The following is a 13,039-nucleotide window of genomic DNA, read 5'->3' as shown; positions in this document are numbered from 1 at the left end:
AGAGCAGTAGTGTGTGGGCAGAGTAGGGGTCATGCTGGGGGTGGTGTTACAGGGTTTAGGGCAAACCAGTGGTGTTCGCGCAGTGTAGAGGGTCGTGCTGGGGGTGGTGTTTCAGGGTATAGGGCAGTGCAGTGGTGTTCGGGCAGTGTAGGGAGTCGTGCAGAGGGTGGTGTTTCAGTGTTTAGGGCAGTGGAGTGGTGTTCGGGCAGTGTAGGGGGTCTTGCTGGGGGTGTTGTTTCAGGGTTTAGGGCAGTGCAGTGGTGTTCGGGCAGTGTATGGGGTCGTGCTGGGGTTGGTGTTTCAGGGTTTAGCGCAGGGCAGTGGTGTTCGGGCAGTGTAGGGGGTCATGCTCGGGGTGGTGATTCAGGGTTTAGGGCAGTGCAGTGTTGTTCGGGCAGTGTAGGGGGTCATGCTTGGGGTGGTGTTTCAGGGTTTAGGGCAGTGTAGGGGGACTTGCTAGGGGTGGTGTTTCAGGGTTTAGGGCAGTGCAGTGGTGTTCGGGTAGTGTAGGGGGTCGTGCTGGGGGTGGTGTTTCAGGGTTTAGGGCAGTGCAGTGGTGTTCGGGCAGTGTAGGGGGGTCGTGCTGGGGCTGGTGTTTCGGGGTTTATAGCAGTGCAGTGGTGTTTGGGCAGTGTAGGGAGTCATGCTGGGGTGGTGTTTCGGGGTTTAGGGCAGTGGTGTTCGGGCAGTGTAGGGGGTCTTGCTGGGGGTGGTGTTTCAGGGTTTAGGGCAGTGCAGTGGTGTTCGGGCAGTGTAGGGGTTGTGCTGGGGCTGGTGTTGCAGGATTTACGGCAGAGCAGTGGTGTTCGTCCAGTTTAGGGGGTCGTGCTGGGGGTGGTGTTTCAGGGTTTAGGACAGTGCACCGGTTTTTGGGCAGTGTAGAGGGTCGTGCTGGGGTAGTGTTTTAGGGTTTAGGGCAGTGCAGTGGTGTTCGGGCAGTGTAGGGGGTTGTGCTGGGATGGTGTTTCAGGGTTTAGGGCAGCGCAGTGGTGTTTGGACAGTGTAGGGGGTCGAGCTGAGGCTGGAGTTTCAGGGTTTAGGGCAGTGCAGTGGTGTTTCGGCAGTGTAGAGGGTCTTGCTGGGGGTGGTGTTTCAGGGTCTAGGACAGTGCAGTGGTATTCGGGCAGTGTAGGGGGTCGTGCTGGGGCTGGTGTTTCAGGGTTTAGGGCAGTGCAGTGGTGTTTCGGCAGTGTAGAGGGTCTTGCTGGGGGTAGTGTCTTAGGGTTTAGGACAGTGCAGTGGTGTTCGGGCAGTGTAGGGGGTCGTGCTGGGGCTGGTGTTTCAGGGTTTAGGGCAGTGCAGTGGTGTTCGGGCAGTGTAGGGGTCGTGGTGGGGCTGGTGTTTCAGGGTTTAGGGCAGTGCAGTGGTGTTCGGGCAGTGTAGGGGGTTGTGCTGGGGCTGGTGTTTCAGGGTTTAGGGCAGTGGTGTTCGGGCAGTGTAGGGGGGTCTTGCTGGGGGTGATGTTTCAGGCTTTAGGGCAGTGGTGTTCGGGAAGTGTAGGGGGTCTTGCTGGGGGTAGTGTTTCAGGGTTTAGGGCAGTGCAGTGGTGTTCGGGCAGTGTAGGGGGTCATGGTGGGGGTGGTGTTTCAGGCTTTAGGGCAGTGGTGTTTGGGCAGTGTAGGGGGTCTTGCTGGGGGTGTTGTTTCAGGGTTTAGGGCAGTGCAGTGGTGTTCGGGCAGTGTATGGGGTCGTGCTGGGGTTGGTGTTTCAGGGTTTAGCGCAGGGCAGTGGTGTTCGGGCAGTGTAGGGGGTCATGCTCGGGGTGGTGATTCAGGGTTTAGGGCAGTGCAGTGTTGTTCGGGCAGTGTAGGGGGTCATGCTTGGGGTGGTGTTTCAGGGTTTAGGGCAGTGTAGGGGGACTTGCTAGGGGTGGTGTTTCAGGGTTTAGGGCAGTGCAGTGGTGTTCAGGCACTGTATGGGGTCTTGCTGGGGGTTGTGTTTCAGTGTTTACGGCAGTGCAGTGGTGTTCGATCAGTGTAGGGGGTCGTGCTGGGGGTGGTGTTTTAGGGTTTAGGGCAGTGCAGTGGTGTTCGGGTAGTGTAGGGGGTCATGCTGGGGGTGGTGTTTCAGGGTTTAGGGCAGTGCAGTGGTGTTCGGGCAGTGTAGGGGGGTCGTGCTGGGGCTGGTGTTTCGGGGTTTATAGCAGTGCAGTGGTGTTTGGGCAGTGTAGGGAGTCATGCTGGGGTGGTGTTTCGGGGTTTAGGGCAGTGGTGTTCGGGCAGTGTAGGGGGTCTTGCTGGGGGTGGTGTTTCAGGGTTTAGGGCAGTGCAGTGGTGTTCGGGCAGTGTAGGGGTTGTGCTGGGGCTGGTGTTGCAGGATTTACGGCAGAGCAGTGGTGTTCGTCCAGTTTAGGGGGTCGTGCTGGGGGTGGTGTTTCAGGGTTTAGGACAGTGCACCGGTTTTTGGGCAGTGTAGAGGGTCGTGCTGGGGTAGTGTTTTAGGGTTTAGGGCAGTGCAGTGGTGTTCGGGCAGTGTAGGGGGTCGTGCTGGGATGGTGTTTCAGGGTTTAGGGCAGCGCAGTGGTGTTTGGACAGTGTAGGGGGTCGAGCTGAGGCTGGAGTTTCAGGGTTTAGGGCAGTGCAGTGGTGTTTCGGCAGTGTAGAGGGTCTTGCTGGGGGTGGTGTTTCAGGGTCTAGGACAGTGCAGTGGTATTCGGGCAGTGTAGGGGGTCGTGCTGGGGCTGGTGTTTCAGGGTTTAGGGCAGTGCAGTGGTGTTTCGGCAGTGTAGAGGGTCTTGCTGGGGGTAGTGTCTTAGGGTTTAGGACAGTGCAGTGGTGTTCGGGCAGTGTAGGGGGTCGTGCTGGGGCTGGTGTTTCAGGGTTTAGGGCAGTGCAGTGGTGTTCGGGCAGTGTAGGGGTCGTGGTGGGGCTGGTGTTTCAGGGTTTAGGGCAGTGCAGTGGTGTTCGGGCAGTGTAGGGGGTTGTGCTGGGGCTGGTGTTTCAGGGTTTAGGGCAGTGGTGTTCGGGCAGTGTAGGGGGGTCTTGCTGGGGGTGATGTTTCAGGCTTTAGGGCAGTGGTGTTCGGGAAGTGTAGGGGGTCTTGCTGGGGGTAGTGTTTCAGGGTTTAGGGCAGTGCAGTGGTGTTCGGGCAGTGTAGGGGGTCATGGTGGGGGTGGTGTTTCAGGCTTTAGGGCAGTGGTGTTTGGGCAGGGTAGGGGGTTGTGCTGGGGCTGGTGTTTCATGGTTTAGGGCAGTGCAGTGGTGTTCGGGCAGTGTAGGGGGTCGTGCTGGGGCTAGTGATCAGGGTTTAGGGCAGTGAAGTGGTTTTCGGGCAGTGTAGGGGTCGTGCTGGGGCTGGTGTTTCAGGGTTTAGGGAAGAGCAGTGGTGTTTGGGCAGTGTAAGGGATCGTGCTTGGGCTGGTGTTTCAGGGTTCAGGGCAGAGCAGTAGTGTGTGGGCAGAGTAGGGGTCATGCTGGGGGTGGTGTTTCAGGGTTTAGGGCAGAGCAGTAGTGTGTGGGCAGAGTAGGGGTCATGCTGGGGGTGGTGTTACAGGGTTTAGGGCAAACCAGTGGTGTTCGCGCAGTATAGAGGGTCGTGCTGGGGGTAGTGTTTCAGGGTTTAGGACAGTGCAGTGGTGTTCGGGCAGTGTAGGGGGTCGTGCTGGGGTTGGTGATTCAGGGTTTAGGGCAATGCAGTGTTGTTCGGGCAGTGTAGGGGTCATACTTGGGGTGGTGTTTCAGGGTTTAGGGCAGTGCAGTGGTGTTCGGGCAAAGTAGGGAGTCTTGCTGGGGATGGTGTTTCAGGGTTTACGGCAGTGCAGTGGTGTTAGAGCAGTGTAGGGGGTCGTTTTGGGGGTGGTTTAGGGCAGTGCAGTGGTGTTCGGGCAGTGTAGGGGGTCGTGCTGGGGGTGGTGTTTCAGGGTTTAGGGCAGTGCAGTGGTGTTCGGGCAGTGTATGGGGTCTTGTTGGGGGGTAGTGTTTCAGGGAATAGTGCAGTGTTGTTCAGGCAGTGTAGGGGGTCGTGCTGGGACTGGTGTTTCAGGGTTTAGGGCAGGGCAGTGGTGTTCGGGCAGTGTAGGAGGTCGTGCAGGGGGTGGTGTTTCAGGGTTTAGGGCAGGGCAGTGGTGTTCGGGCAGCGTAGGGGGACTTGCAGGGGTTGGTGTTTCAGGGTTTAGGGCAGTGGTGTTCGGGCAGTGTAGGGGCTCTCACTGGGGTGGTGTTTCAGGGTCTAGGGCAGTGCAGTGGTGTTTGGGCAGTGTAGGGGGTCTTGCTGGGGGTGGTGTTTCAGGGTTTAGGGTAGTGCAGTGGTGTTTGGGCAGTGTATGGGGTCGTGCCGGGGGTGGTGATTCAGGGTTTAGGGCAGTGCAGTGTTTGGGCAGTGTAGGGGGTCATGCTTGGGGTGGTGTTTCAGGGTTTAGGGCAGTGTAGGGGGTTTTGCTGGGGGTGGTGTTTCAGGGTTTAGGGCAGTGCAGTGGTGTTCGGGCAGTGTAGGGGGTCTTGCTGGGGGTGGTGTTTCAGGGTTTACGGCAGAGCAGTGGTGTTCGAGCAGTGTAGGGGGTCGTTTTGGGGGTGGTTTAGGGTTTAGGGCAGTGCAGTGGTGTTCGGGCAGTGTAGGGGGTCATGCTGGAGGTGGTGTTTCAGGGTTTAGGGCAGTGCAGTGGTGTTCGGGCAGTGTATGGGGTCTTGTTGGGGGGTAGTGTTTCAGGGAATAGTGCAGTGTTGTTCAGGCAGTGTAGGGGGTCGTGCTGGGACTGGTGTTTCAGGGTTTAGGGCAGGGCAGTGGTGTTCGGGCAGTGTAGGAGGTCGTGCAGGGGGTGGTGTTTCAGGGTTTAGGGCAGGGCAGTGGTGTTCGGGCAGCGTAGGGGGACTTGCAGGGGTTGGTGTTTCAGGGTTTAGGGCAGTGGTGTTCGGGCAGTGTAGGGGCTCTCACTGGGGTGGTGTTTCAGGGTCTAGGGCAGTGCAGTGGTGTTTGGGCAGTGTAGGGGGTCTTGCTGGGGGTGGTGTTTCAGGGTTTAGGGTAGTGCAGTGGTGTTTGGGCAGTGTATGGGGTCGTGCCGGGGGTGGTGATTCAGGGTTTAGGGCAGTGCAGTGTTTGGGCAGTGTAGGGGGTCATGCTTGGGGTGGTGTTTCAGGGTTTAGGGCAGTGTAGGGGGTTTTGCTGGGGGTGGTGTTTCAGGGTTTAGGGCAGTGCAGTGGTGTTCGGGCAGTGTAGGGGGTCTTGCTGGGGATGGTGTTTCAGGGTTTACGGCAGAGCAGTGGTGTTCGAGCAGTGTAGGGGGTCGTTTTGGGGGTGGTTTAGGGTTTAGGGCAGTGCAGTGGTGTTCGGGCAGTGTAGGGGGTCATGCTGGGGGTGGTGTTTCAGGGTTTAGGGCAGTGCAGTGGTGTTCGGGCAGTGTAGGGGGTCGTGCTGGGGGTGCTGTTTCAGGGTTTAGGACAGTGCAGTGGTGTTAGGGCAGTGTAGGGGGTCTTGCTGGGGGTCGTGTTTCAGGGGTTAGGGCAGGGGGGTTCGGGCATTGTAGGGGGTTGTGCAGGGGGTGGTGTTTTGGGGTTAAGGGCAGTGGTGTTCAGGCAGTGTACGGGGTCTTGCTGGGGGTGGTGTTTCAGGGTTTAGGGCAGTGGTGTTCGGGCAGAGTAGGGGGTCGTTCTGGGGCTGGTGTTTCAGGGTTTAGGGCAGGGCAGTGGTTTTCGGGCAGTGTAGGGGGTCTTGCAGGGGGTGGCGTTTCAGGGTTTAGGGCAGTGGTGTTCGGGCAGAGTAGGGGGTCGTTCTGGGGCTGGTGTTTCAGGGTTTAGGGCAGAGCAGTGGTCTTCGCGCAGTGTAGGGTGTCGTGCTGGGGGCTGGTGTTTTAGGGTTTAGGGCAGTGCAGTGGTGTTCGGGCAGTGTAGGGGGTTGTGCTGGGGCTGGTTTTTCAGGGTTTATGGCAGTGCAGTGGTGTTCGGGCAGTGTAGGGGGTCGTGCTGGGGTTGGTGTTTCAGGGTTTAGGGCAGTGATGTTCGGGCAGTGTAGGGGGTCGTGCTGGGGGTGATGTTTTGGGGTTAAGGGCAGTGTCTTTCAGGCAGTGTACGGGGTCTTGCTGGGGGTGGTGTTTCAGGGTTTAGGGCAGTGCAGTGGTGTTCGGCCAGTGTACGGGGTCGTGCTGGGGTGGTGTTTCAGGGTTTAGGGCAGGGCAGTAGTGTTCAGGCAGTGTAGGGGTCGTGCTGGGGTTGGTGATTCAGGGTTTAGGGCAATTCAGTGTTGTTCGGGCAGTGTAGGGGGTCATACTTGGGGTGGTGTTTCAGGGTTTAGGGCAGTGTAGGGGGTTTTGCTGGGGGTGGTGTTTCAGGGTTTAGGGCAGTGCAGTGGTGTTCGGGCAGTGTAGGGGTCGTGTTTTAGGGTTCACGGCAGTGCAGTGGTGTTCGAGCAGTGTAGGGGGTCGTTTTGGGGGTGGTTTAGGGTTTAGGGCAGTGCAGTTGTGTTCGGGCAGTGAAGGGGGTCGTGCTGGGGCTGGTGTTTCAGGGTTTAGGGCAGTGCAGTGGTGTTCGGGCAGTGTATGGGGTCTTGTTGGGGGCTGGTGTTTCAGGGTTTAGTGCAGTGTTGTTCTGGCAGTGTAGAGGGTCGTGCTGGGACTGGTGTTTTAGGGTTTAGGGCAGAGCAGTAGTGTGTGGGCAGAGTAGGGGGTCATGCTGGGGGTGGTGTTACAGGGTTTAGGGCAAAGCAGTGGTGTTCGCGCAGTGTAGGGGTCGTGCTGGGGGTGGTGTTTCAGGGTATAGGGCAGTGCAGTGGTGTTCGGGCAGTGTAGCAGGTCGTGCAGGGGGTGGTGTTTCAGGGTTTAGGGCAGGGCAGTGGTGTTCGGGCAGTGTAGGAGGTCGTGCAGGGGGTGGTGTTTCAGGATTTAGGGCAGGGCAGTGGTGTTCGGGCAGTGTAGGGGGACTTGCAGGAGGTGGTGTTTCAGGGTTTAGGGCAGTGGTGTTTGGGCAGTGTAAGGGGTCTCGCTGGGGGTGGTGTTTCAGGGTTTAGGGCAGTGCAGTGGTGTTTGGGCAGTGTAGGGGGTCTTGCTGGGGGTGGTGTTTCAGGGTTTAGGGTAGTGCAGTGGTGTTTGGGCAGTGTATGGGGTCTTGTTGTGGGGTGGTGTTTCAGGGTTTAGGGCAGTGATGTTCGGGCAGTGTAGGGGGTCGTGCTGAGGGTGATGTTTCGGGGTTTAGGGCAGTGGTGTTCAGGCAGTGTACGGGCTCTTGCTGGGGGTGGTGTTTCAGGGTTTAGGGTAGTGCAGTGGTGTTCGGGCAGTGTAGGGGGTCTTGCTGGGGGTGTTGTTTCAGGGTTTAGGGCAGTGCAGTGCAGTGGTGTTCGGGCAGTGTACGGGGTCGTGCTGGGGTTGGTGTTTCAGGGTTTAGCGCAGGGCAGTGGTGTTCGGGCAGTGTAGGGGGTCGTGCTGGGGGTAGTGTTTCAGGGTTTAGGGCAGTGCAGTGGTGTTCGGGCAGTGTAGGGGGTCGTGCTGGGGTTGGTGATTCAGGGTTTAGGGCAATGCAGTGTTGTTCGGGCAGTGTAGGGGGTCATACTTGGGGTGGTGTTTCAGGGTTTAGGGCAGTGCAGTGGTGTTCAGGCAAAGTAGGTAGTCTTGCTGGGGGTGGTGTTTCAGGGTTTACGGCAGTGCAGTGGTGTTAGAGCAGTGTAGGGGGTCGTTTTGGGGGTGGTTTAGGGCAGTGCAGTGGTGTTCGGGCAGTGTAGGGGGTCGTGCAGGGGGTGGTGTTTCAGGGTATAGGGCAGAGCAGTGGTGTTCAGGCAGTGTAGGGGGTCGTGCAAGGGGTGGTATTTCAGGGTTTAGGGCAGTGCAGTGGTGTTCGGGCAGTGTAGGGGTCATGCTGGGGCTGGTGTTTCAGGATTTAGGGCAGTGCCATGGTCTTCGGGCAGTGTAGGGGGCTGTGCTGGGGCTGGTTTTTCAGGGTTTACGGCAGTGCAGTGGTGTTCGGTCAGTGTAGGGGGTCGTGCTGGGGATGGTGTTTCAGGGTTTAGGGCAGTGATGTTCGGGCAGTGTAGGGGGTCGTGCTGGGGGTGATGTTTCGGGGTTTAGGGCAGTGGTGTTCAGGCAGTGTACGGGGTCTTGCTGAGGGTGGTGTTTCAGGGTTTAGGGCAGTGCAGTGGTGTTCGGGCAGTGTAGGGGGTCTTGCTGGGGGTGGTGTTTCAGGGTTTAGGGCAGTGCAGTGGTGTTCGGCCAGTGTACGGGGTCGTGCTGGGGTTGGTGTTTCAGGGTTTAGCGCAGGGCAGTGGTGTTCGGGCAGTGTAGGGGGTCGTGCTGGGGGTGGTGTTTCAGGGTTTAGGGCAGTGCAGTGGTGTTCGGGCAGTGTAGGGGGTCGTGCTGGGGTTGGTGATTCAGGGTTTAGGGCAATGCAGTGTTGTTCGGGCAGTGTAGGGGGTCATACTTGGGGTGGTGTTTCAGGGTTTAGCGCAGTGTAGGGGGTTTTGCTGGGGGTGGTGTTTCAGGGTTTAGGGCAGTGCAGTGGTGTTCGGGCAGTGTAGGGGGTCTTGCTGGGGTGGTGTTTCAGGGTTTACGGAAGTGCAGAGGTGTTCGAGCAGTGTAGGGGGTCGTTTTGGGGGTGGTTTAGGGTTTAGGGCAGTGCAGTGGTGTTCGGGCAGTGTAGGGGGTCGTGCTGGGGGTGGTGTTTCAGGGTTTAGGGCAGTGCAGTGGTGTTGGGGCAGTGTATGGGGTCTTGTTGTGGGGTGGTGTTTCAGGGTTTAGGGCAGTGATGTTCGGGCAGTGTAGGGGGTCGTGCTGGGGGTGATGTTTTGGGGTTAAGGGCAGTGTCTTTCAGGCAGTGTACGGGGTCTTGCTGGGGGTGGTGTTTCAGGGTTTAGGGCAGTGCAGTGGTGTTCGGGCAGTGTAGGGGGTCGTGCTGTGGTGGTGTTTCAGGGTTTAGGGCAGTGCAGTGGTGTTGGGGCAGTGTATGGGGTCTTGTTGTGGGGTGGTGTTTCAGGGTTTAGGGCAGTGATGTTCGGGCAGTGTAGGGGGTCGTGCTGGGGGTGATGTTTTGGGGTTAAGGGCAGTGTCTTTCAGGCAGTGTACGGGGTCTTGCTGGGGGTGGTGTTTCAGGGTTTAGGGCAGTGCAGTGGTGTTCGGACAGTGTACGGGGTCGTGCTGGGGTGGTGTTTCAGGGTTTAGGGCAGGGCAGTAGTGTTCAGGCAGTGTAGGGGGTCGTGCTGGGGTTGGTGATTCAGGGTTTAGGGCAATGCAGTGTTGTTCGGGCAGTGTAGGGGGTCATACTTGGGGTGGTGTTTCAGGGTTTAGGGCAGTGTAGGGGGTTTTGCTGGGGGTGGTGTTTCAGGGTTTAGGGCAGTGCAGTGGTGTTCGGGCAGTGTAGGGGGTCGTGTTTTAGGGTTCACGGCAGTGCAGTGGTGTTCGAGCAGTGTAGGGGGTCGTTTTGGGAGTGGTTTAGGGTTTAGGGCAGTGCAGTTGTGTTCGGGCAGTGTAGGGGGTCATGCTGGGGGTGGTGTTTCAGGGTTTAGGGCAGTGCAGTGGTGTTCGGGCAGTGTATGGGGTCTTGTTGGGGGCTGGTGTTTCAGGGTTTAGTGCAGTGTTGTTCGGGCAGTGTAGAGGGTCGTGCTGGGACTGGTGTTTTAGGGTTTAGGGCAGAGCAGTAGTGTGTGGGCAGAGTAGGGGGTCGTGCTGGGGGTGGTGTTACAGGGTTTAGGGCAAAGCAGTGGTGTTCGCACAGTGTAGGGGTCGTGCTGGGGGTGGTGTTTCAGGGTATAGGGCAGTGCAGTGGTGTTCGGGCAGTGTAGGAGGTCGTGCAGGGGGTGGTGTTTCAGGGTTTAGGGCAGGGCAGTGGTGTTCGGGCAGTGTAGGAGGTCGTGCAGGGGGTGGTGTTTCAGGATTTAGGGCAGGGCAGTGGTGTTCGGGCAGTGTAGGGGGACTTGCAGGAGGTGGTGTTTCAGGGTTTAGGGCAGTGGTGTTTGGGCAGTGTAAGGGGTTTCACTGGGGGTGGTGTTTCAGGGTTTAGGGTAGTGCAGTGGTGTTCGGGCAGTGTAGGGGGTCTCGCTGGGGGTGGTGTTTCAGGGTTTAGGGCAGTGCAGTGGTGTTTGGGCAGTGTAGGGGGTCTTGCTGGGGGTGGTGTTTCAGGGTTTAGGGTAGTGCAGTGGTGTTTGGGCAGTGTATGGGGTCGTGCCGGGGGTGGTGTTTCAGGGTTTAGGGCAGTGCAGTGGTGTTCGGGCAGTGTAGGGGGTCGTGCTGGGGGTGGTGATTCAGGGTTTAGGGCAGTGCAGTATTGTTCGGGCAGTGTAGGGGGTCATGCTTGGGGTGGTGTTTCAGGGTTTAGGGCAGTGTAGGGGGTTTTGCTGGGGGTGGTGTTTCAGGGTTTAGGGCAGTGCAGTGGTGTTCGGGCAGTGTAGGGGGTCTTGCTGGGGGTGGTGTTTCAGGGTTTACGGCTGAGCAGTGGTGTTCGAGCAGTGTAGGGGGTCGTATTGGGGGTGGTTTAGAGTTTAGGGCAGTGCAGTGGTGTTCGGGCAGTGTAGGGGGTCATGCTGGGTGTGGTGTTTCAGGGTTTAGGGCAGTGCAGTGGTGTTCGGGCAGTGTAGGGAGCCGTGCTAGGAGTGCTGTTTCAGGGTTTAGGAAAGTGCAGTGGTGTTAGGGCAGTGTAGGGGGTCTTGCTGGGGGTGGTATTTCAGGGGTTAGGCAGTGGTGTTCGGGCATTGTAGGGGTCGTGCAGGGGGTTGTGTTTTGGGGTTAAGGGCAGTGGTGTTCAGGCAGTGTACGGGGTCTTGCTGGGACTGGTGTTTTAGGGTTTAGGGCAGAGCAGTAGTGTGTGGGCAGAGTAGGGGGTCATGCTGGGGGTGGTGTTACAGGGTTTAGGGCAAAGCAGTGGTGTTCGCGCAGTGTAGGGGTCGGGCTGGGGGTGGTGTTTCAGGGTATAGGGCAGTGCAGTGGTGTTCGGGCAGTGTAGGAGGTCGTGCAGGGGGTGGTGTTTCAGGGTTTAGGGCAGGGCAGTGGTGTTCGGGCAGTGTAGGAGGTCGTGCAGGGGGTGGTGTTTCAGGATTTAGGGCAGGGCAGTGGTGTTCGGGCAGTGTAGGGGTCATGCTGGGGGTGGTGTTTCAGGCTTTAGGGCAGTGGTGTTCGGGCAGTGTAGGGGGTCGTTCTGGGGCTGGTGTTTCAGGATTTAGGGCAGTGCCATGGTCTTCGGGCAGTGTAGGGGGCTGTGCTGGGGCTGGTTTTTCAGGGTTTACGGCAGTGCAGTGGTGTTCGGTCAGTGTAGGGGGTCGTGCTGGGGATGGTGTTTCAGGGTTTAGGGCAGTGATGTTCGGGCAGTGTAGGGGGTCGTGCTGGGGGTGATGTTTCGGGGTTTAGGGCAGTGGTGTTCAGGCAGTGTACGGGGTCTTGCTGAGGGTGGTGTTTCAGGGTTTAGGGCAGTGCAGTGGTGTTCGGGCAGTGTAGGGGGTCTTGCTGGGGGTGTTGTTTCAGGGTTTAGGGCAGTGCAGTGGTGTTCGGCCAGTGTACGGGGTCGTGCTGGGGTTGGTGTTTCAGGGTTTAGCGCAGGGCAGTGGTGTTCGGGCAGTGTAGGGGGTCATGCTGGGGGTAGTGTTTCAGGGTTTAGGGCAGTGCAGTGGTGTTCGGGAAGTTTAGGGGGTCGTGCTGGGGTTGGTGATTCAGGGTTTAGGGCAATGCAGTGTTGTTCGGGCATTGTAGGGGGTCATACTTGGGGTGGTGTTTCAGGGTTTAGGGCAGTGCAGTGGTGTTCGGGCAAAGTAGGTAGTCTTGCTGGGGGTGGTGTTTCAGGGTTTATGGCAGTGCAGTGGTGTTAGAGCAGTGTAGGGGTCGTTTTGGGGGTGGTTTAGGGCAGTGCAGTGGTGTTCGGGCAGTGTAGGGGGTCGTGCAGGGGGTGGTGTTTCAGGGTATAGGGCAGAGCAGTGGTGTTCAGGCAGTGTAGGGGGTCGTGCAAGGGGTGGTATTTCAGGGTTTAGGGCAGTGCAGTGGTGTTCGGGCAGTGTAGGGGTCATGCTGGGGGTGGTGTTTCAGGCTTTAGGGCAGTGGTGTTCGGGCAGTGTAGGGGGTCGTTCTGGGGCTGGTGTTTCAGGATTTAGGGCAGTGCCATGGTCTTCGGGCAGTGTAGGGGTCTGTGCTGGGGCTGGTTTTTCAGGGTTTACGGCAGTGCAGTGGTGTTCGGTCAGTGTAGGGGGTCGTGCTGGGGATGGTGTTTCAGGGTTTAGGGCAGTGATGTTCGGGCAGTGTAGGGGGTCGTGCTGGGGGTGATGTTTCGGGGTTTAGGGCAGTGGTGTTCAGGCAGTGTACGGGGTCTTGCTGAGGGTGGTGTTTCAGGGTTTAGGGCAGTGCAGTGGTGTTCGGCCAGTGTACGGGGTCGTGCTGGGGTTGGTGTTTCAGGGTTTAGCGCAGGGCAGTGGTGTTCGGGCAGTGTAGGGGGTCGTGCTAAGGGTGGTGTTTCAGGGTTTAGGGTAGTGCAGTGGTGTTCGGGCAGTGTAGGGGGTCGTGCTGGGGTTGGTGATTCAGGGTTTAGGGCAATGCAGTGTTGTTCGGGCAGTGTAGGGGGTCATACTTGGGGTGGTGTTTCAGGGTTTAGCGCAGTGTAGGGGGTTTTGCTGGGGGTGGTGTTTCAGGGTTTAGGGCAGTACAGTGGTGTTCGGGCAGTGTAGGGGGTCTTGCTGGGGGTGGTGTTTCAGGGTTTACGGAAGTGCAGAGGTGTTCGAGCAGTGTAGGGGGTCGTTTTGGGGGTGGTTTAGGGTTTAGGGCAGTGCAGTGGTGTTCGGGCAGTGTAGGGGGTCGTGCTGGGGGTGGTGTTTCAGTGTTTAGGGCAGTGCAGTGGTGTTGGGGCAGTGTATGGGGTCTTGTTGTGGGGTGGTGTTTCAGGGTTTAGGGCAGTGATGTTCGGGCAGTGTAGGGGGTCGTGCTGAAAGTGATGTTTCGGGGTTTAGGGCAGTGGTGTTCAGGCAGTGTACGGGCTCTTGCTGGGGGTGGTGTTTCAGGGTTTAGGGTAGTGCAGTGGTGTTCGGGCAGTGTAGGGGGTCTTGCTGGGGGTGTTGTTTCAGGGTTTAGGGCAGTGCAGTGGTGTTCGGGCAGTGTACGGGGTCGTGCTGGGGTTGGTGTTTCAGGGTTTAGCGCAGGGCAGTGGTGTTCGGGCAGTGT

This window comes from Triturus cristatus, chromosome 1_1 (assembly GCF_964204655.1).
Source record: "Triturus cristatus chromosome 1_1, aTriCri1.1, whole genome shotgun sequence".
Lineage (NCBI taxonomy): Eukaryota > Metazoa > Chordata > Amphibia > Caudata > Salamandridae > Triturus > Triturus cristatus.
The sequence above is the reverse complement of the archived record's forward strand: the minus strand, read 5'-3'. Positions refer to the sequence as shown.